General features: G+C 40.6%; 1 protein-coding gene across 9 annotated transcripts in view; it reads left to right on the top strand.

Moving 5' to 3' along the window:
• The window catches only part of ARHGEF9 (Cdc42 guanine nucleotide exchange factor 9), a 570,152-nt gene that overhangs the window by 213,264 nt on the left and 335,145 nt on the right, over nt 1-21,743 (top strand). The window lies entirely within an intron of this gene.

Below are 21,743 nucleotides of genomic sequence, written 5' to 3'. Positions count from 1 at the left end.
GTGGAAAAGGATTGCATTTGCCCTTTGTGACCCCAGAAAGGGAAAACCCAGGATGGGTCTGAATTCAACAGGATGGAAGCCACCAAGGGGCAGAAATTAAGCTTATTGTAAGGAAGCAGTTTCTAAGTGGGAAGGAGGAATGCTTTTACAGTATATCAGGCATTTTACTAAGTACTTTACATAAATTATCCCACTTAACGCTGGGCAAGGCTGAGATCTGTTGAATGATGAAATGGAATGACCGGAAGGTAGTAGGGTCACTGGAGACCCTTAAGCAGAAAAGAGGTGGAAGAACCACGTGACTGCTATATTGTGGAAGATACTCAGGCCTCATGTGGGGATTTGTACTATGTAATTAATAGGCCTTTTCAGACCCTGAGCATTCAGAATCCTAAATTAAGGGATCAGGGATTTTTTTTAAGAGCAGAAAGAACCTGAGACCCTGGGATCTCCTGGTCCAGGTTCCTCACTGTATCCATGCTGTGATTCCCTAGGTTGAAGACTCAGGCTTGGTAAGAAAGGGTTACACTTAGGCAGCTTGCAAAAGCAGCTTCTCTGGATAACTACTAGGTTGGCAGAAATGCACATTTAACTCCAGGATAATCGTTCCAGGTGGATACCTAGAGGGAAGGTTGAGCTTTTGAAAGCCTACACTGGTTCAGTGTGGGCAACTAGAGACACCTTCCTTTGACAAGAAAGGGACCTGTGTGTGTGTGTGTGTGGTAGCCTGGTAGTCAAGGACAAGATGTTTGAAACAGAAAAATGAGACCCCCTTGGGAAGGAGACACTGTGCTCATCTAGGCGACAGCTCTTTCTGAATCCAGGTTAAGATGAGGTTGGTGACAAGCACCTGTTGATTTGGTGGAGTTGAAAGAGTCTTGCACAAGGAATTAAGAGATTCTGTCACCTACTCATGTTGTGACTTTAGAGAAGTCCCAGCATCTCTCTGAACCTCAAGTCCCCCATCTGTAAAGCCAGGGAGTTGGACTTCACTGGGAATCAAAAGATTCCTTTGACCAGCAAAAATAAAAATTAAAACAAAGAAACTAGGCTTTGGTGTCTTGCACACTCATATTTATGGGAGTTGTAGAATCAGAGCTCCATAACATCTTGAAGATGGGCCCCTGCAGGGGAACTAAGATGCCACTCCTTTGTTTCATTGGCTAAGGTGTGACTCTAATGTCCATTCAATTAAGATAGGTTTTTAATGGCTGCAGTGTTTCTGAACAGCCAAGGTCTCTGAAGCGTAAAAACTCAGGGCCCGCTTTGATGTGGCTTGGATTTTCTTATGGCAGCTGCATTGCTTTCTGGTCACCATCAGGGCAATTGCCCTGGCCTGTTGTACAAAAGTATGGAGCCTCTGCTGGTTTGGTGCATTGTGCTGAGCAACTGGAGATGAAGGCAGAAAGGACTGGATAAAATAGGCTCCTGCCATTAGGGAGCTTCAAGTCTGTTGTGGGAAAGGTGGCCACAAGGACCATAGACCATATTACAAGGCAGAAAGGTGCTTTCTTGGTGGGTGGGGGCTTGATGCATAAAATGCAGAAGCCATGTGGAGCAGGGGAAAATACACTGGACTAGAAGTTCAGGAGCCCTGGGTTCTAATCTCAGCTGTTCACGTAGCCTGCCTCCTGAGCCATGCAACTTTAAGGCCTCTTCTTATTAGATGAGTATTTCTGGTTTGGGTGAGTCCTCAAGAGGCATTTGTGGTGGATCCTGAAGGGCCGTCGGTAGGGTTTACACTAACAGAGCAGGACAGCAGAGGCTAGGACAGAGCTTTCCTGTGCAAGTGAATAACATGTATGCTCTCATGAAGGTAAGGGGGTGCTGGATATGCAGGGGACAGCTAGTGGCTCGTGTAACTGCTGTGCCAAAAAAAGGAAATAGAAATTGAGGTTGCAAAGGGAGCCCTTGAACACCAGACCCAGGCATTCTGTATCTGCTCCTGGTAAGGCAAGAGCAGCCATGCCTGGTTTGTGATCTGAGCAGTGCTGGTGAGCAAATAGTCACGACACTTAGCAGAGCCTGTTGTAATGAGCTATGACTTACCCAATCTCCACTCTACTCAGACATTCGAGGGGTGGAAGTACTGCTCTCGGGGAACTTGAGCAAATGGCCTGCTGGTTGCAGAGAGTGCCTCCTGATGCCAATGGAGAAGAAGCACTATAGGGCTGGAGTGGCCCGTCCTTGAGATAGCTACCGATGAACTGTGCATGGGTCTGGCCCTTTGCTAGGAGCCAGTGTGGCTGGCCTTGGTGGCTGCTGAGAGATGGTAGAGGAGGTGGCCAGTGGATTGAGTGTAATCCTCATTTGACTGTCTGTGGCTGATGGACAGAGGACTTAGTGAGGGGTTGGGGAAGGGCAGGGGAGGGCAAAGTCTTCCAGATCATGTGACTTGACTTAATGATTTACTCCATTCAGAAAAAGGGTTTGGAGACCACCAGTGGGATCAAGTGTGGATCCAGGTTTCTGAACTACAGCTGGTGATATTGGAGAAGCCCAGCCAATCCTACTGCAGAGAGGGAAAGAACCTTGACCTGGGAGTCAAAAGACTTTGGTTCTATCAAGTCCCTTTCCCTCTCTGAGCCTCAGTTTTTCCACCTGTAGTATGAGAGTAGGAGAGGTTGGCCTCAATAATTCTTCAGGTCCTTTCTAGCTCTAAAGATCTATGAAAGATATATGACTTGGATCCTCTATGGATGAATACATCTATTTTAGACCAAGAGCCGGGTCTATTTTGAACTGAGGGCTTAAAAAAAACAAAACAAAACAAAAACCTTTGTATCGGGGAATGAAACTCTGTGGAGGGGGAAGAGACCAGAGGCAGTGTGTACAGCTCTCCCGACTTAGTGGTTTCTGAACAGTGGCCTTGTGTTGCTGCATGTTGCCTTTGGAAAGTGATTTCCATCCCAGGACCCCTGTCCTTGGTAGCAGAGGGTCAGTAGGAGTGTCATGGAGCTGAATTCTTTTGATATTTCCTTTCTCAAACCCCTTATCTCTCTTCCCTTCTTTTCCATCCTCCACCAACACTTCCTTCTCAGATTTCCGGTGACCATTGCTCTCCCCTTAACACCTGGCACATTGGGGCTCTTTTTCACTTTCTCCATGCAGAGGGCAGCTCCCGGGCTCTTTGCCTTCTCAGTGAACCCCAGAACCATTTTTATCTTCCTTTTCCTAGCATCCAACGTACACCACGCCATCCCCGATTTACTTAGCTACTAAGTCTGTATAATCAATGGTGATGTCTTTTATTGTCTTTTTAAAGATAAGAGTAATACCGCAGCTTACTTTAAAATGCATCCAGGGGGCCAGCCCGATGGCGCAGCGGTTAAGTGCACACGTTCCGCTTCAGCAGCCCGGGGCTCGCCAGTTCAGATCCCGGGTGCCGACATGGCACCGCTTGGCAAGCCATGCTATGGTAGGCGTCCCGCATATAAAGTAGAGGAAGATGGGCATGGATGTTGGCTCAAGGCCAGTCTTCCTCAGCAAAAAGAGGCAGATTGGCAGCAGATGTTAGCTCAGGGCTAATCTTCCTTAAAAAAAAAAGAAAAAAGAAAGAAAATGCATCCAAAAATAAGATGGCTAGATAGATGGATTGATGAATAGATAAAAGAATGATAATACTTAGATGAGTGACAAATAAATGAATAGATGAATGAACGGCAAACAGATAAAATCTTGGGGGAATAAGTAACATACAATGATATTGTAAACAATTCAAACTATATAGAAGTACACAGAATAAAAAAGGGAAAGTTCCTTTCATCCTTCTCCCCATTCCAAGTTGTCCTCCCCAGAAGTAAATACAGTTCAATTTTCTGTGTGTTCTTCTAGTCCTTTTTTTGTGTGTCCAAAAGTATATACATACATATACAAATAGTTTTCTTTTTAAATTTAAATGGATCATGCTCTGCATTTAATTCTGCAATTTGCATTTTTTCACTTCACAATATATTTTTGAAATCTCTTCATGTCATTATATAGATCTACCTCATTTTTTTAAAACAACTGTATAATATTTCATAGTATGGGTGCACCATAATATATTTAAACTTTCCTCCTTTTTTTTTTTTAGGAGATTGGCCCTGAGCTAGCATCTGTTGCCAATTTTCTTTTTTTTATCTCCCCAAAGACCCAGTACATAGTTGTATATCCTAATTGTAGGTCATTCTAGTTCTTCTACGTGGGATGCTGCCACACCATGGCTTGATGAGCAGTGTGTAGGTCCGCGCCTAGGATCTGAACCAGTGAACCCTGGAGCACTGAAGTGGAGCATGGGTCATGGGGCTGGCCCCCTAAACCTTCTTTCTTGATGGACAGTTAAGTGGTTTTCAATTCTTTCCTATAACACACAAGGCTACAGTAGGGTATCTCCTTGGCTGTTTGTTACCTATGTGCATGCGAGCACCTATTTCTGGAAGGTGGATTCCTAGAAGTGGAATTGTTGTGCCAAAAGGGTTATGCTTTAAAATTCTGCCCCCAACAACATTTTATAATAGACATTTTCAAACATATAGAAAAATTGAAAAAATTGTATAGTGAACACCCATATTTCCTCTACCTAGATTCTACCATTAACATTTAACTATATTTGCTTTATCACATATCCATCTGTCCATCTCTCTATATATTCAACAAGCCATCTTTTATTTTGTGCATATCTTATGAATGAAGTATGACATTTTGAGTCATTTACATTTTCCATACATACTGCATATAAATATATTTCTTTATCTGTAAAATTATCTCTTCATATTCTTTGCCCATTTGTGGCTTATTTGCATTTGGCCTACGAATCTGTGAGAGCTCTTCATTTTTTAATATATCTTTATGCAGTGGTGATATTGCAGAGCTCGTAATATTTTTTCCAAAACATTATTATTGCTAACTGAAAATTGCTCCCTTTCAACCCCTCACCTCATCTACCTCAGGCTCTCATTATTTCTCCTGGACAGTGACCAATGATCTTTAAAAAAACAATCTGATGATCTCACTTCCTCACTTAAAACAAATCTGGGGGTGTCAACAGTCCAACTTACAGAATATAGTCCAAACTCTTTAGTCTTAAGTCTAACTCTATCTGACAACAAAATGCCTTTCTGTTACTATTCCTTCTACTCTAGTTTAAAACTCCTGAATGCCAGCCAAATTTGGCAACTTTCTTTTCTTTATACACACACCAAATTTTTCCTCAGGCTTTCTATCTAAAATGTTCTTCCCTCCTTCCATTTCCACATGGCCAAATTTTGATCATCCTTTAAGGCCTAGATCAAATGCCCCATCTACACGGACGTCCCAGAATCTGCTCCTTCCAAACGGGTATACTTTAGAGCAGGTGTACACTCTTCTCTGAAATTTCTACCCTCCCTCCCTCTCTCTCTCTGTCTCTCTCTCTCTCTCTCTCGCCCTTTCCTTTCCTCCTCCCTCTTGGTTTCTTGCTCTCACACAGGTGAACTAGTTATCACTGTCTACTTAGTTACATGCATATGTGTATTATGTTTCTGTTTTTCATCCCTCTAAGGGCCTTAAGCATTAGGTACTCAGAAAATGAAGAAATAGATGAATTTAGCCTGAAAATTAGCACAGACCCATGTACCTAAAGAATGGATTTTCCATATCTGCCTTGAAATCCCTGGTTTATCTGAAGATCTCAGGGTACAGTGCAATAGAGGCAGAGGGAAGGGTGGAACAACCTAGGATGTGTTTAGTGCCGACAGACATGATTTTTCTGAGATACGTGATGTAAAGAGCATCACTTAGTGAGGTAGGCATGGAAGGGGGCTATGGGTGGAACCTACAGAGCTATTGCTGTGCTATTGGTGCTTTGGGTGCTGCTGATTTGCCAGTCATTCTGAGTGTAATGTGAGTGAACCCACATTGTTATGTCACCTTGGACAATTTGCTCCTGCACTTTGAGCTTCAAGTTCTCATTGGTCAAACAATGGGAAAATAATACTGATCTTGCCACAGGAAGGAGCAAATTAGATGATCTGTGGGAACACACAGTTTAAAAAGAACTAAAATGCTGCATAAGCATGAAGTATTTCTGATTATAATAATGCTTTCTGATAAGTCAGGAGACCTGAGTTCCAGGCATGACTTTGGAAAAGTAGCTTGTTCTCTCTTGGCCTTGATTTGCCGTCTGTAACACTGGATTGGACTAGATTTGTGATTTTCAAAAGCACATCTTCCATGGAAGCCCAGTATGCTCCTGGTGAAACTTCTTAGGCTCTGAGATCATCTTCTGGGCTGGTACCCAAGAGATGGTCTAGACTAGCTAAATAATCTCCAAAGGTCTTTCTAGTTCTGACATTCTTATGAGTCTGTCTCTCCAGGTAGCCCTACCACCACCACTCTTTTCTAGGCAAAAAGCAGGATAGATGCACAAAACATGGCTTTTACTTCCTTCTCACCTATTCTTAGGCATTCTGTCATACTTCTCTCCCAACACTTGTGCTCTTTGCACTTTTCAGCCAGGTTCTGTGACCTGCCTCTCCAGACTGGCTATTTTTGGAGCTTGTTCTCAGACACCAAGGCCATTGTTAATGCACACAATCTAACCTCTCTCCCTTAGCAATCCCAGTTGAGGGCTGTGGGGGCAGGGACCAATGGGGGAAGGAAGGAAGGAAGGAAGGCAGGAAGGCACAGCCCGAGTTCCCACAGTCCTTTATGGAAGCCCCCCTGGGCCGTGGCTTTCTGGGTTTTGAGTGGGAAGAGCAGTGTCAGTGGCTCAAGTGGATCATAGGGGTTCACTACACATTCCTTGAGTTCGATTGTCAGGGCTTACAGCTAGGTTACAGTTGCTATCTGAAGTCACTCCTGGCTTTTTGGACCCATGAGCAGATGGTGCCAGTCCTTGCCTAGTACCTGAAGCTAGCCTTCAAAGCATCCTTATAAATTAGCCTCTCTCTCCCATTTCTTCATACCTTTATTAGGGCAACTGAATCATAGAAAACCTAATTAAAGACCACACTCAAGTAAAATGTAACTGAGCTCAAGAAAGCCTTATTAAGGATCATATGAAAATAAAATAACACAGTTTAGTCCATTTCAGAAAGAATTTTCCCTGGTTTAAAAAAGAACAGGGAGGGGAAAATGTATTCAACAGATTGAAATTCTCCCCAGGTATACGTCAGTCCACGTGATGGCCAATTAAAGGCTGAGGAAAGAAACAGAGGGGAGGAAAGGCAGAAAGAGAGAGATGGGGTGAGGGGAGGTAGGATGAAAATCGATGAGTGACACAGGCACTCACGAAAGGAAAAATTATGAAGTTTTTAAATTGCTCTTTATCCTTGAGCTTTTAGAACTCCCCTCTGAATGTGAAGGAAATTATTTATAATAGCTCATCAGAGGCAGTGATCAGAGCACCATTATCCCAGACTGTCTCTGGTCTCCCAGAAGTAAGTCCCCTCCAACAAGCCATTTGTTCCCTTCCTCCTTGCTTCCCTAATTCTCCAACCTGCTTGTTGCTGTCTCAGTTCTTTCATAACTACCATTCTGCAAGCTAGACTGGGGTTCACGGGGTCGGGGACTGACTGGGCTGTTGGAAAATGAAGAGGGATAGGGAAGGTTAGACTCTCAGGCTGAGAACCTTGAAGCCAGAGGTAGGAGAGCTTGTATAGTCAGTCCTTTGCTCTTCATGGGCCTGGGGATGGGAGGTTTTTGGGAGTTGCGGGTTGGAGGACAAGAGAATGTAGGCTACAGAGCCTGGGTCATGATAATTGTCAAAGTCAGATAATCCTGAAGACGAGTTTTAGCCAAGAGTCTCTGTCATTTTTTTCCCAGTCCCAAACCAGTGGCAAAAGCACATTTGCCTTTCCTGCTTTTCCCATTTTTACTCCTGTGGAGCCGACTGAGGAAGAGCCAGGAGGCCAAGGCTTGAGACTGGGGTGAGGTGAAGAAAGAGCCAGCTGGGGTTTCAGAGGAGAGTTGGCCAGCCAGAACAAAGGGAATAAAAGAGTTTCTGGAGCAGAACAGGGGCTGGTGCGCAGAAGCTACCTGCCCATCTGTCTTGGCTTCTGGCAGAATCCTGAACGGGAAAAGAGGCTGTTCTCATATGATTCTCCAGGCCAGTAAGACAGGTGTCTGGCACGCTCTCAGCCTGCAAGAGAAGGCAAAGGACTGATGGGAAAGCATTGGGTTCTGTGGCCTTGGGTCTCTGCTCCTCCTACTACTCAGCCCTGATGGCCTGGTCTTTTATTCTTCTTGTTTTTACTGGTTTGGAAGGCAACAGGCCTCATCTGAGTCCTGAGAGTCTGACTCCAGGAAATAGGTGGTGGAGATGGGTGAGTGTGGGGCATAGTGCCCAGCTCTAGGGTCTTCTAACTGCCCACTGCCTTTGTTCCATCCCTCTGCCCTCTAATCCCAAGTGCCCCAGTTCCACAGTTCCCTATCTTTACTCTCTTCTCTTACCTTCTGCCCCTCCCCTCAATTAAAGCTCCCTTTTTGCATTCCGTCTGATCTGAGTTAGATTTTAGGGAAAGTTCTGTGATTGATTCACACTAAGGTATACCACCCCCCACCCCCCAGCCCCTCAGGTTCTAGCAGCACAGTTCTTCCCCTCCAACAGCAAAGTTTGGCTCTCATTGGTGGACTTTTGTGGCTTCTGGCCTCCATTCTCACTTCACAGATAGGGAATAAATAGAGCAGGTCTTTCTCATCCTCAGGTTATTCATCTGTAAACCAGGATAATAGCAACTACCTCATCAGCTTATTATGAGGATTAAACGAGTTAATGCAGTAAAGCACTTGAAACAAGGCCTCACACATAGTAAGCCCACAATAAATATTAACTATTATTAATTCTGTCAGGGAAGAGGCAGTGTGGTAGTGTGAAAGGAACATTGGACTAGGAGTCAAAAGTGTTGTGTTCTAGTACTGGCTATTCCACTGTCTTGCTCTGTCTCCATAGACAGGCCCCTGAATTCTCTGGGCTTTGGTTTCCCTCTCTGTGCCATGAGGATGGGACCAAGTGATCTCTAAGGGCGCTAAAAGCTCTGTCATTCCTAGTTATAGAATTCTAATCTCCCAAGGACAGCAGATACTGGATCAAAAGAGTGGGATAAGAACAGGATGTGTAAAAGAATATATGTCTGGATGGCAAGCATTCCCCAGGGTAAGTGTTTATGCTGAGTGCTGACATTAGAGCTGGCCCTAGGCTATTATAACTTGAGGTGTAAGCCAGTAAGAGTTCTGGCTACAGGCCAAAGTCCTGCAGTAGCTCTGGAAGTCCTCTGTGTTTAGTTATACAAAGGTTTAAAAATCCTCAGATATAGGAAAATTCACAAGACTTCTCATCTTCTCCTATACTAAGAGTGTATGGGAGCTAGTGTCCAGAATGTAGTTCTGCTCTCTTCCTTCAGTCTTCATTCCTCCTGCCTGTCCTATGATCACCTGTCTCCTCATTCTGGACAAAGTAGGCCTGGCTATTCACTGTTCCCCATGGAGACACATTGGGTCATGTATGTGAAACACAGAGTGATTTTTCCCTGGGTTTGGATCTACTTCTCACCTCTCATTACATTCTCCTTCCCAAGACTCTGGGGGGCTTTTTGCCTTCCTAGGCTTGGGAGGTGAGAGAGATCCCTAAACTAGTAATGAGACTAAGAGGAAGCGGAGAGTTTTGTTGAGCTTTGGTCGTGCCCTTTGGGAATGAATGAACCAGAATTTTCTCCTCTAATCTTTCCTTGCTTGTGGCTAGAACTTGGGGTGCCAGCTGCCTCTTGGCTGAGCCAAGAATGGCTGGATGAATGGTTACAGTCTGGGTTCATGAGATAACTCAGCTTAGAATCATAGAAAAAAAATTTTCCCACTATTGTCTTTAAAGAAAACTTCCTAAAATCATATGCATCAAAGTAGTATATTTAAAACTAATAATAGTTATATAATATGTAATTTGTGCCAGATATTTTTCTTCTTGATATATATATATAACTCATTCAATCCTCACAACAGCTTAGTTCAATCTCCTTATGAGGGAGCTGGCAGGCAGGTTTGGCCAGTCTGAAGTCTCTGTGGTGGAGAAGGGGCTGCTCAGCCTGAGCCCATGCCGCTCGCATGACAGAGTCCTGCAAATCCAAATGACCGTGCAGCAGTGGGAATGAGCTATCTAGCCCCCTTCCCTTACCCAGAGATGGGGCTATGGAGGTTAAAAGTTGAGGTTGATTTGGGGGAGAGTGTCGAGTGAAGAGAAGAACAGAGTGAGAAATACTCGGAATGACTTTCAGTCAGTCAGCATCTATTGAGGGCCAACTATGTGCTTAGCGTTGGACCAGGCCATGCTGTAGAGGGGAAGAGCAGCTATGAATTGGTAGAGAGAGGCTGTAGAGGAGGTCAGAGGGGCAAGGACCCCAACCCTGAGGTCTTTGCCTTCAAGACCTGCTCACTGCACTCCTGGAACAGCAAACAATAATTAAGTTCTAACCTGTATGGTCTCAATATCCAGAATCTCAGAGAAAGGGGAAGCCACTTCTCACTAAGGTGGGCCAGTGCTGACCCTTGTAGGCTGTATGGAGAGGAGCTGAGATGACATTCCAGTCAGAGTTTGGGTGATTTATAGCTGAATTCTGAACAAATAATTATCCTCTCCTTCCTACTCCCAATCTGGAGCAGTTACTTCCTTTCTCTCCTCACACCTCCTACCCTCCCTCCTTGTCCCTTGATTAACACAGATGCTTCCAGCACTTGGAGATGCCTCTCTTGGGGTTGGGCAGCCCTGCACCTTTGTGAAATGGTCCATTTATCCCTTGGTCAAGATATTCCACTACTCCAGACCATTTGATAGGGCAATTTTAGAGGTTGCTGCTGGGAGTGCAGTGCTGGACTAGGCCCCCCAAGTGGGAGGTGCAAATACCAATGAGGCAGGGCACCTTTGCCTCAGTCTGGCAAGTAGGAGAATAAGACAAGTATGGAAATAACTATTAAAAACCTATAGGGGGAAAAAGCTATAGACCCAGTGCTCTGGTGAAGTAAAGGAGGGAGAGCTTAATCAGGGAAGGCTTCATGAAGGAGGCGATATTCCAAAGTGGGTAAATTGGGCCTGAGTGGGAGAAAAGTGGGAGATGAAGTTAGATCAGTAGGGTGGAGGCAGATTAGGGAAGGCCATGAATGCTCAGTGAGGAACTTTATTTGATTCATAAGGCAACTGTATGAAGAGAAGATTGGAAGAGGAAGAATCAGGAGTCAGGGAAACCAGTAGGAAGCTATTACAACAATCCAGGTAAGCAAGGTTCTGGGTCTGAACCAGGGCAGCAGCAGTGGGACTGCAGAGACAGGGATGCATGGAAGATATATTTAGAAAGCATGATGAATCATTAGTTTTTGAGAATTGGTGTCCCACCTTCTTCTTCTTTTGCTTCCTGTGAAGGCAGAGGAAAGACATAATTTCCATAGCCAAGAAAGAAAGTCTAGAACAGATTTCTCAGTAGCACAGTCTGGATATTAAGGAATTGCTGTTAATTATGTTAGTTTTGATAATGGTATTGTGGCTATGTAGGGAGAAAGTTCTTATTTCAATAGATGCATACTAAACATATAAGGTAAAACTTCATGATATTTGTAATTTAAAATACTTCAGAAAAATTGGTGAAGGAAATACAGTAGAATGTTAATAATTATTAAATCTAGGTGATAGGTATGTGAGTGTTTATTATACTACTCTCTCTACTTTTTATATATTTGAGAGGTTTTTTTTTTACAATAAAAGGTAAAGAAAAAAGTGCAATCCAGGGACAGCCTGCATCAGAATCACTTGGGGAGCATATTACGCATGCAGATTCCACTCTCATGCTCAAACCCCTGGATCAAAATCTCAGGGATGGGCCCCAGAAATCTGCATGTGCATCAACTCCCTGGGGCTTCTGATGTCCACTCAAGTTTGAGAAGTGTTTGTCTACTATCTAGCCCAGGGACTGCTGGCTTTTCCTGTTTTCCTGTTGCCTCTTCCCCATTTTCATCAGTGGCAGTTCCCATACCTGCAGATTTTCAGAGGCTCAGAGCAGAGACAGGGCTACCTAAGGTTCTTTTGTTATACAAGAATAGGACCAGGAAGGTGATAACACATCCCCTGGGCTATAATGACCCATCTTAGAAGCTAATGATTGGACTTCTCCATGATTTTATCTCTGCCTTGCTGGAATGACAAGAGTAACATCCCTCCATCCCAAGGTCAAAAAAACAAAACAAAACAAAACAAAACAAAAGCAAACAAAAACACTGCCTCTGGGATCAGAAAGAAGCTCAGCTCGAATCCCAGCTCTGCACTTTACCAGCTCAGTAGGCTAACTTCCCTGAGCCTCAATTTCTTCATCTGGAAAACTTGGGTACTAATGGTACCAATTTCACAGGGTTGACATGAGAATTAAATAAGGCAATGTACAGGAAATTGCCTGTAATTTAGGAGAGGCTCTATAAATGATGGTTATTTATTATTATTATTATTATTTTCTCATCTCAGAAATGGTATTTCTGCTTCTGAATGTCCTTCAACTGTTACCCTATCACATGGGTGCAGATAGACAGTGAATTTTATGGCACAAAGGATTCTTTACTTAGGTCCTATGAAAAATTTAACTCTTGTACAGCCAGAGGACTCTGAAGTGCTCTGTCCTAAACTCTCCTCCACAGCTGTCAGGATACTATTGATAAAGGCCCAGAAGAAGGGCATGAAAGTATTGAAAGAAACCTTGAACCTGAAGTCTGAAACCTGGAGCCCTACTGCAGGCAGTCAATGATGGAACAGATTTAAGGTGCAAAACATTTTATTGCATAGTTTCTCATAACTTCTGTCAAATGGAGGGAGGGGGAACGAGCACCCCAAGTTTTTTTGGAAATTAGAAGTCAGCTGGGATCAGATAAGACATTAAGCATGGAAAAAGCCTCCCAAAGCTCTGTGGAAGAAAAAATAAGGCCTTCTCTTCTTTGTAATGTGAAGCTGATCTACCATATAGGAAAAGGGACCCTAGTCAGAGGCCCAGAAACTTCTGTCCCGAGCAGAAGTCCAATCTGCGTTTGAGTTCTGGCTCTACCAATTCCCTGGCTGTGAGACTTTAAGAAAGTTCCTTTCCATCTCTGGACTTCAGTTTCCTCATCTACAAAGGAGTGTTAGTGAGTGGGACTCACTGAATTTGATGGCCTCCTGTGGCTCTGCTAGCCTATGAATGAAAGATTTTGTCTCCTCAGAAAGATTTCTGGCATTAGTGAACAGGCAAGGAGTAATTTCTGGCCCCTGGGCCCCTGAATCTATGTAAACCTAGTACCATTTCTAGCTCAGCCCCAGGTTTATAGCTGGTTTGAAGTAGACTCTTTAAAAAGGTAAAACTTCTTCATGGACATGCCAGACTGACTTTGTGCCCCTAGTCTTTCCTAGTCTTGGATCTACTTTTTAACTTCTGTGAGGAATCACCTATGAGCTGTAGGAAGTAACATAGAAGGACTGATCCCAACTGCAGGGGCCTTCTTCTTGCTAATTTGAATCCTTTTATAGAACTCAGTTGCATTCACTACATATTTTATGACATAGATTTTTTTATTGTGTTAAAATATCCATAACATGAAATTGACAAGTTAACAATTTTTAAGTGTATGTAATTCAGAGGCATTAAGTATGTTCACAGTGTTGTGCAACTGTCACTAACATCTACTTCCAAAACTATTTAATCATCTTCAACATGATCTCTGTACCAGTTAAACAATAACTCCTCCTTCCTGTCCTCCCCCCATCCCCTGGAAACCTCTAGTCTACCTTCTGTCTTTACAAATTTGCCTATTTGAGGTACCTCACATAAGTAGAATCGTATGATATGTGTCCTGTGTCTGATTTATTTTACTTAATGTAATGTTTTCAAGGTTCATCCATGTTGTACCATGTAGCCGAATTTCATTTCTTTTTAAGACTGAATAATATTCCATTGTGTGGATATACTACCTTTATTTATCCATTCATCTCTTGATGGACATTTAGATTGTTTTTCCACCTTTTGGCTATTATGAACAATCCTGCTATACACATTCATGTACAAGTATCTGTTTGAGTCCCTGCTTTCAATTCTTTTGAGTAAATACTTACATCATATGGCAGTTCTATGTTTAACTTTTTGAGGAACCACCAAACTGTTTGCCACAGCAGCTGTATCATGTTACATTTCCACCAGCAATGCATGAGGGTTCTACTTTCTCAACATCCTCACCAACAGTTATTATTTTTTTGTTTTTTTCTTTTTAATTTTAGCTATCCTATTGGGTGAGAAGTGTTATCTCATTGTGGTTTTGATTTTTATTTCCCTAATAACTAGTGATGTTAAGCATCTTCATGTGCTTGGTGACCATTTATATATATTTTTTGGAAAAATGTCTATTCAAGTCCTTCAATCATTTTCAAATTGGTGGTGGTGGTTGTTGAGTTGTAGGAGCTCTGGATATATATTCTGGATATTAATTCCTTATCAGATATACGATTTGCAAATATTTCCTCCCATTCTGTGCATTATCTTGTCACTCTCTTATTAATGTACTTTTATGCACAAAAGGTTTTCATTTTGATGAACTCCAATTAACCTATTCTTTTTCTTTTGTTCCCTGTGCTTTTGGTGTCATATCCAAGAAATACTTGCCAAATCCAATGTCTTGAAGACTTTCCCGATGTCTTTTTTCTAAGACTTTTGTAATTTTGGCTTTTACTTTTAGGTCTTTGACCTGTTTCAACAAACTTTGTATATGGTGTAAGGTAAGGGTCTAACTTCATTCTTTTGCTTGTGGACATCCAGTTTTCCCAGCACCATTGGTTGAAAAAACTGTTCTTTCTGCCAATTAATAGTCTTGGTACCTTTGATGAAAATCAATTGACTATATATGCAAGGGTTTGTTTCTGGGCTCTCTATTCTATTCTATTGTCTGTCTTTATGCCGATACCACATTGTTTTGATTACTGTAGCTTTGTAATAAGTTTTGAAATCAGGAAGTTAGAGTTTTCCCACTTTGTTCTTTTTCAAGATTGTTTTGGCTATTCAGAGTCCCTTAAAATTCCACATGAAGTTTAGGATAGCTATTTCTCTTTCTTCCAAAAAATTCCATTGAGATTTTCATAGGGTTACATTGAATCTGTAGTTTCGGCTGGGTAGTCTTATCATCTCAATGATAATAAGTCTTCCAATCCATGAACACATGATTTCCCAATTTATTTATGTCTTCTTTAATTTCTTTTAGCAATGTTTCATAGTTTTCAGTGGTCAAGTCATTTACTTCCCTGATTAAATTTATTTCTAAGTATTTTATTCTTTTTGATGCTATTGTAAATGGAATTTTTTTCTTAATTTCCTTTTTGGATGGCTCATTGTAAGTGGATAGAAATGCAACTGATTTTTTTTTTAAAGATTTTATTTTTTTCCTTTTTCTCCCCAAAGCCCCCCAGTACATAGTTGTATATTCTTCGTTGTGGGTCCTTCTAGTTGTGGCATGTGGGACGCCGCCTCAGCATGGTCTGATGAGCAGTGCCATGTCCATGCCCAGGATTCGAACCAATGAAACACTGGGCCACCTGCAGCGGAGCGCGCAAACTTAACCACTCGGCCACGGGGCCAGCCCCAAAATGCAACTGATGTTTGTGTGTTGCTTTTGTATCCTTCAACTTTGCTGAATTCTTTTATTATCTCTGGAAGTTTTTTTGTGGCATCTTTAGGGTTTTATACATATAAGATCATGTCATCTTCAAACAAAGATAATTTTACTTTATTTCTGATTTGGATGCTTTTTATTTCTTTTTCCTGCCTAATTGCTTTGGCTGGAACTTCTAAAACTGTGTTGAATAGAAGTGATGAAAGTGATTATCCTTGTTTTGTTCCGCATCTTAGAAGAAAAGTTTTCAGTCTTTCACCATTATGTATGTTGTTAACTCTGGGTTGTTCGTATATGGCCTTTATCAGGTAGAGAAAGTTTCCTTCTATTACTAGTGTATTAAGTATTTTTTATCATGAAAGAATGCTGAAGTTTGTCAGATGTTTTTTTGACACCAATTCAGATGATTATGTGTTTTTTCCTCTTCATTCTATTAATGTGGTATTACACTGAGTGATTTTCAAATGTTGAAACATTATTGCATTTCCAAAATAAATTGCACTTGGTCATGAACTATAATCCTTTTAACATGCTGCTAATTTGATGTGCTAGTATTTTGTTGAGAGTTTTTGCGTCAATGTTCATAAGGGATATTTTTCTCTGCAGTTTTCTTGAAGTTTCTTTGTCTGGCTTTGGTATTAGGGTAATGCTGGCCTATAAAATGAATTAGGAAGTGTTCCTTCTTCAATTTTTTGCAAGAATTTGAGAAAAATTGGTATTAATTCTTTAAATGTTTAGTAGAATTCGCCAGTGAATTCATAAGTGAAGCCATTTAATTTAAGGCTTTTTTGGGTAGGGGAGGTTTTTGATTATTGATTCAATCTCCTTATTAGTTATAGGTCTGTTGAGATTTTCTATTTCTTTTTGAGTCAGTTTAGGTAATTTGTGCTTTTCTAGGAATTTGTCTATTTCACCTAGTTTATCCAATCTGTTGGTGTACCAGTTTTCATAGTATTCTCTGGTAATCCATGAGGTCTGTAAAATTGGTAATAATGTTCCCAATTTCATTTCTGATTTTTGTAACAAATTTCTCTCCTATTTTTCTTAGTCAATCTAGCTAAAGATTTGTCAATTTTGTTAATGTTTTCAAAGGAACAACTTTGGTTTCATTGATTTTCTTTGTTGCTCTAGTCTCTCTTTTATCTCTGTTCTAGTCTTCGTTATTTCCTTTCTCTTGCTAGCTTTGGGTTTATTTTGTTCTTTTTTTCTAGTTCTTTTAGGTGTAAAGTTAGATTATTGATTTGAGATCTTTCTTCTTTTTTAACATATACATTTACAACTATAAATTTCCCTATTAGTACTTTTATTGCATCTCATAAATTTTCATTTTCATTTGTCTCAAGGTATTTCCTAGTTTCCCCTTTGACCCATTGGTTGTTTAAGAGTTCGTTGTTTAATTTCCACATCTTTGTGAATTTTCCTGTTTTCCTTCTGTTATTGTTTTCTAGTTTCATTCTATTGTGGTCAGAAAAGATGATTTGTATGGTTTCAATCTTTTTAAACCATTTTAAGATTTGTTTTGTGCCCTAATGTTATGTCTATCCTGGAGAATGTCCCATGTGCACTTGAGAAAAATATGTATTCTGCTCTCATTGGTGGAGTATTGTCTATATGTCTATTATGTCAAGTTGATTCATACTGTTGTTGAAGTCCTCTATTTCCTTATTGATCTTCTGTCTGGTTGTTCTATCCATTATTAAAAGTGAAGTATTGAAGTCTCCAACTATTAATGTAAAACTATTATTTTTTTTCTTTCAATTCTGTTAATGATTGCTTCATATATTTTTGGGGCTGTAATGTTTGGCACATATATATTTATAATTATTATATCATCTTGGGGAATTGACCACTTTATCAATATGTAATGTTCTTCTTAGTCTCTTGTAACAGCTCTTCACTTAAAGTCTCTATTAGACAGCTTGTACAACATAACAAAATACCACAGACTGGTGACTTAAAGAAGAAAAATTAATTTTCTCACAGTTCTGGAAGCTAAAAGTCCAAAGTCAAGATGCCATCAGTGTTGGTTTCTGGCAAGAACTCTCTTCCTGGCTTGTAGATGGCTACTTTTGCAGAGTGTTCTCCATGGTCTTTCCTCTGTGTTCATGTGAAGAGAGAGGTCTCATAAGGACACTAGTCTTGCTGGCTTAAGGTTTCACCCTAAGACCTCACTTAACCTTTATTATTTTGTTACAGGCCTTATTTCTAAATATTGGGGATTAGAGTTTCTACACATGAATTTGGGGAGGGCACAATTCAGTCCATAAGAAAGTAGATTTTGTCTCATATTAGTGTAGCCACACCATCTCTGTTTTGGTAACTATCTGTATGGAATATTTTTCACCATTCTTTTACTTTCAACCTATTCGTCTTTAAATCTAAAGTGATTTTCTTTTAGACAGCATAGAGTTGTGCCATGTTTTTTAATCCATTCTGCCAATCTCTGCATTTGATTAGATAATTTAATCCATTTATATTTAATGTAATTACTGAAAAGGAAGGATTTACTTCTGCCATTTGCTGTTTGTTTTCTGATTTTCTTATAGCTTTTTTGCCCATCGTTGTCTCCATTACTGTCTTCTTTTGTGTTTAATTGATTTTTATAGTGACATGTTTTGATTCCCTTTTCATTTCCTTTTGTGTATTCTATAAATATTTTCTTTGTGATTACTATGAGGATTACATATAACATCCTAAAGTTATAACAGTCTAATATGAATTGATACTAACTTATCTTCAATCACATGCAAAAACTCTACTTCTATACAGCTCTGTCCCCTTTATGCTATTGATGTTACAAATTGTATCTTTATAAGTATGTGCCTAATAACATAGATTTAAAACTACTTTTATGCTATTTTGTTTTAAATCCTATATAACATATAAGATAGAGTTAAAATCCAAAGTTACAACAATATTGGCTTTTATATTTGCCCATATATTTACCTTTATCAGAGATCTTTATACCTTCATACGGCTTTGAGTTACTACTGTTTAGTGTCCTTTCATGTCAACCTAAAGGATTCCCTTTAGAATTTCTTGTAGGGTAAGTCTAGTGGTAATGTACTCCTTCAGCTTTTGTTTATCTGAGAATGCCTTAATTTCTTCCTCATTTTTGAAGGGCATTTTTCTGGAAATAGAATTCTTGTTTGACGGTTTTTTTCTTTCAGCACTTTGAATATATCAACCCATTACATTCTGGCCTCCAAGGTTTTTGCTGAGAAATTGGTTGATAATTGTATTGAGGATCACTTGTTAAAGGAAAATTGCTTCTCTTTTGCTACTTTCAAGATTCTCTCTTTGTCTTGGCTTTCAACAGTCTCTTTGTGGGTCTCTGGGTTTATCCTATGTGGCATTGTTGAGCTTCTTGGTTTTGTGGATTCATGTTTTTCATGAAATTTTGGATGCCTTTATCCATTAGTTCTTCAAATATTCTTTCTGCTCCTTTCTCTCTTCTCCTTCTTAGATTCAAGTAATGCATATGTTGGCTTGCTTTATGGTGTCCCACAAGTCCTTTAGTCTGTGTTTGCTTTTCTTCATTTGATTTTCTTTCTGCCCCGCAGATTTGATTATTTCTATTATCGTATCTTCATGTTTGCTGATTCTTTCTGTGCAAACTTGTCATTGAATCCCTTTAGTGAACTTTTAATTTCAGTTATTGTACTTTTCAGCTTCAGAAATTCTATTTGATTTCTTTTTATAATTTTTATCTATTTGTTGATATTATTTTGTTCATATATTATGTTCCTGATTTCCGTCAGTTCTTTGTCCATGTTTTCTGTTAGCTGTTTGAGCATGTTTAAGACAGTTGTTTAAAGTCTTTGTCTATCAAGTCTGATGTCTGGGCTTCCTCAGGGATGGTTTCTCTCAAATTACTTTGTTCCTCTGATTGAACTATGTTTTCCTGTTTCTTTGTATGCCTTGTGAATTTTTTGTTGGAAATTTGGTCTATTAGGACTATTATAATGTGGTAAATCTGGAAATCAGATTCTCCTCTTTTCCCAGTGTTTCCTTTTTTGTTTTTGCTTCTTGAAAGTTATAGTAGTCCATTTATTTTGAGACTTTTCCACATTATTTTTGCAAAGATTATTCCTTGTTATGTGTGATTAACGAGATCTCTGTTTCTATAGGTCGTGTTCGGCTAATGTTTTGACAGAGATTTACCTCAGCACCAGGAGCTGAAGAAAATAACCCCCTCCCGCTGAAAGAAAAAAACGAGAACAATCACATCTCCCAGTTTTTGCAGATTGGCTCTCTGCTGGGGCACTCCTGCATGCTTAGCTAGGCTTGCTCTGAGCCTAGGGATCAGCCCAAAGTGAAAGGTGAAAGCTTAGGGTCTTCTTAGGACTTTTCTGAGCATTCATCTTGCCTGGGAATGTGCATGGCTTTCTAAATTCCCCAATATACATGGCTGCTTTTCAAAGTCCTAGTTTCCCACGGAGTATTTATCATCCTAGCTTCTTATCTGGGCCCTAAAAGGTCTTTTGTATGTCTACACTCATAATCTATTGCCCCAAATGTCTGTGGGTTTGTCATTGCCTTGTACACTTTGCAATCAGTGCCTGCTGATTTTGCTGTGTGCATTCTGAGTTATGCAAAACAGGGACATGTGCCTTGCATTAGTCTTCAGGTATCCCCCTGGACAGATCAGAGCAGATATACATAATAATTTGCAAGTAAGATTGGCTCTGCTCATTCCAGTTCAAGGGAAAGAACTGGGAATTGGGCTGCAACCTGCTCAAGACTATAGGCGATACTTTGTGGAAGATGGGGTGGGACATGGGTGAGTAAAATTGTCACAAAACTTTCTCACCATTTTGAAGATGACTTTTTCTTGATCGGGAGTTGCTTGGTTGCTGTAAATCTTTGACTGTTTTCCTGAGCTCCAGCAAAATTGGTTCAGGCAATTCTTTGTTTCCTCAATATTTCCTTGGATGAATGAGAGCTTGGAGCTTCTTTACTCACCATTTGTTGTTCTCACCTCTCCATTCAACATACTTTTATTGCAAGTACAGTTGGCAGTGTGCCCTAACTTCTGAACTTTTTGTAACCTCTGTTCAGTTGATCTCTTGAGAAGACAGGTAAAATTTGAAGAAATTCTGTTGTCTTGGGCACATCTGTTCTCTGGGCCTCATTCTTCTCATGTGTAAAAACAGATGATGGAGAAGTGGAAGATCTTGGTGAGGTGGTGTTAAAGGGCCTTTTCAGTTTTGAAGGTGTCTATTCCTGTGATTCTCTTACCCCAGCTCTGTGACCCTATCCCAGCCAATCTTGAGGTTCCATTCTAACCCTCAGGCTAGGCTGGGAGGCCTCTAGGCATGACAAGATTAGCCCAGTGGTATCTCACAGCCTTTCCAGTTTGGGAGTAGAGAGGTGGAGCTGAAGTTAGGAATAAGGTAGGAACAACAGAACATTTTATTCTTAAATGACTTGGCTATATGTTTGCTGTGTGAAAGAAACCCATTTTGTTGGGCCTTTATTAATCTTTTTTTAAAACTTTGGATACACTGCCTCTGGAAGCCTACTGAGAATGGTGGTGTTTATATTCATTTAAAAGAAGTCAGTCAAAAATACCTCTTGTTCTCCTAAGTATAACTTTCTATGGATCCTCAAGCAAGGCATTGAGGGGGGCCTACTCTGGAGCGTAGCCTCAATTTCCATATCTGTAAAACAGATATGGGGCTATAGAATTGGGAGTCTCTAAAAGCCTTTGAGCTTTGACTTCGCGGAGTTTGAAGATTATTTCTGCACTGTTGTAAGCCCAGAGATAAATGAAACCAGAAAGTAAATGTGGGAGGCAGATATAGGAACAAATGTCAAGTGGATCTTACTTCCTGTGGTTGTGCTTTCCCTCTCCACAGTACTGGGTATCTTGGTGGTCTTTCTCTGGGCCTTTGGCATCACACACATACTTCCAACAGACAGGTCATGGTGATGCTCAGCAGGGCAGGAATTGGACTGTTATGAAAAAAAAAAAGCACATCAGAGTAAGAGTTTTATCCTAACTCTGTGACTTCTCATTTATGTGTCCTTGAGCAAATGGCTTTATTTTTCTGGGCCTCTGTTTTCTTATCTGTATCTTGGACTTACTACTTTCTCTCTTGTATCCCTCTATAGCATGTTATGATGGAAGA

The sequence above is a fragment of the Equus przewalskii genome, chromosome X (assembly GCF_037783145.1).
Source record: "Equus przewalskii isolate Varuska chromosome X, EquPr2, whole genome shotgun sequence".
Taxonomy (NCBI): Eukaryota; Metazoa; Chordata; class Mammalia; order Perissodactyla; family Equidae; genus Equus; species Equus przewalskii.
The sequence above is the reverse complement of the archived record's forward strand: the minus strand, read 5'-3'. Positions and strand labels throughout refer to the sequence as shown.